Raw genomic sequence first — 2500 nt, 5'->3', positions numbered from 1 at the left:
GGGTTGCAGTGGCCAAGGTTGCGTGAAGAGGAGAAATATAAATAAAAATGAATATACGATACAAACTATATATAAGAAATATGAATATGGCTATCAAATATGAACATGAATATGAAATATAAGTATGAATATAGATATAAATAAATATAGATTTAGATATAAGATATAAAATTAGTATAAATAGATAAACGTATAATAGAGAAAATGAAGGACAAAGATTCGCCTTATAACGAGAACTCGCAACTGCAATCTGCAACGTTAAGGGCGAGAAAGTGAGCTGGAGAAAAAGACAGAGTAGGAGAGATAGATAGGTAGATGGAGAGAGAAAGAGAATTAGTAGTGAGAGCGAGAGAGAGAGAGAGAGATAAAGGGAGAACGAGACAGACAGAAAGGCAGACAAACTGACAAAGAGAAAGAGAGACAGAGATACGAACTGATATCATGTAAATCAATAGACAATTTGATAAGTAAACGTGTGTGTGTACAAATAGATATACCTGCACTTGGATGTATATGCTGTGGCATCGCTTCCGGTTAACAGTTGAGCTGACTTGAGATCAATCCCACACTGTCAGCGGATGGTAACCCCGGCCATTCCATGTACATCACACCTTGAATTATTATTAGAATTATCATCATCATATAAATAGACATAAATATAAATAAATAATTAATGAATAAATAAATTAATATATATATATATATATATATATATATATATATATTTACTGTATATATACATATATATGCATATATATATATATATATATATATATATATATATATATATATATATAAATATATATATATATATATATATATAATATATATACATATGTATATATATGTATATATAATATATATAAAAATATATATATATATATATATATATATATATATATATATATATATATATATATATATATATATACATACGTGTATATATATATATATGTGTATATATATATATATATATATATATATATATATATATATATCTATCTATATATATATATATATATATATATATATATATATATATATATATATATATATATGTATACACATGTAGGAATGTATACATCTGTATGTATTCATATATCATATATTCTAAAAGAATAATCTCACATCACTGATAATAGATAATTGATATCAAAAGATAAAATATATTTAGGAAAGTCACCCTATACTCCGGCCATTGCGACAAGCTCTCAAAAATACTTGTAAAAGTAAAGTGAAAGGAGAAAGAGAGATTGAGAGAGAGAGAGAGAGAGAGAGAAAGAGAAACGAAAGAAAGAGAAACGAAAGAAAGAGACAGAGAGAGAGAGAGAGAGAGAGACGAAAGAGAGAGAGTGACAGATAGAGCGAGAGAGAGACAGAGAGAGAGAGAGAGAGTAAAAGAAAAGGAAAAAATGCTCCACCTGAGGAAATTGGTTTTAGTTCGGGAAATACTTCAATTAGGGATATCAGAGCAGGGAGGAAAGAAGGAAAGGAGGGGAGGAGGGAGGGAAGGAAGGAGGGGATAAGGGAAGGAGGGGAGGAGGGAAGAAGGAAGGGAGTGGAGGAGGGAAGGAGGGAGGAAGGAGGAAAGAGGGATGGGAGGAAGGGAGGAAAAGAGAGAGAGGGATAGAATGAATAGGTAGAGAGGAAGGAGGAAGGAAGAGAAAGAATAAGGAGAAAAGGGGGGAGGGATACTGTGAGAAGAAGGGAGAAGGAATGATGGAGGGAGATAGGGAAGGGGAAGGAAAGAGATATATGGAGGTGAAAAGAGAGGGGGAAAGGAGGGAGATAGAGAAGGAGAGAAAGATAAAAAGGAGAGAGAGAAAGAGAAAGAGAGGGAAATGAAAGAGAAAATGAGAAAAAAGAGAGAGAGAGAGAAAGAAAGAGAGAAAAGAGAAGGAGAAGAAGAATGGACGAGAGAAGAGAAAGAAAAAAAAAAGTAGCAAGTGAGGAAGATAAAGAAAAAAAAACGAAAAAGAAAAAAAAAAAACGAAAAAAGAAAGAAAGAAAGAAAAAAAAAACAGATACAGCAACGGAAAGCAAGGAGCATGAGCAACGCGAGCAAAGGTCGATCCAACCACGGCGTTCGGGGTCGGAGTCAGGTGCGGGAAAGCCTCTGCCGATAATAAGGGGTTGAGCATTATTTTGCCACGAACGGAAGGAACGAACCACTACTTCGGAAGATCATCTATGACGCTTTCTTGTATTCTCACTCGCGTACATACACATATACACACATACACGCACACACACACATATACAGACACACACACATATACACATACAGACACACACATGCATACACACAAGTGCATACACGCATTCACATATACACACATATACACACATACATACACCTACACGCATACACATACACTTACATACACATCCATATATACATACACATAGATAGATAGATGAATAAATAGAAGGATAAATCGATGGATAGATAAATATATAAATAGATAGATATTGATAGATTGATAGACTTATATAGATC

General features: G+C 33.1%; 1 protein-coding gene across 6 annotated transcripts in view; it reads left to right on the top strand.

Moving 5' to 3' along the window:
• The window catches only part of LOC122258568 (uncharacterized), a 437965-nt gene that overhangs the window by 389999 nt on the left and 45466 nt on the right, over positions 1–2500 (top strand). The window lies entirely within an intron of this gene.

The sequence above is a fragment of the Penaeus japonicus genome, unplaced genomic scaffold (genome assembly GCF_977035675.1).
Source record: "Penaeus japonicus unplaced genomic scaffold, GWHDUDI00000001_assembly GWHDUDI00000026, whole genome shotgun sequence".
Lineage (NCBI taxonomy): Eukaryota > Metazoa > Arthropoda > Malacostraca > Decapoda > Penaeidae > Penaeus > Penaeus japonicus.
Note: the sequence above shows the minus strand (reverse complement) of the source record. Positions and strands in the feature narration are given on the sequence as shown.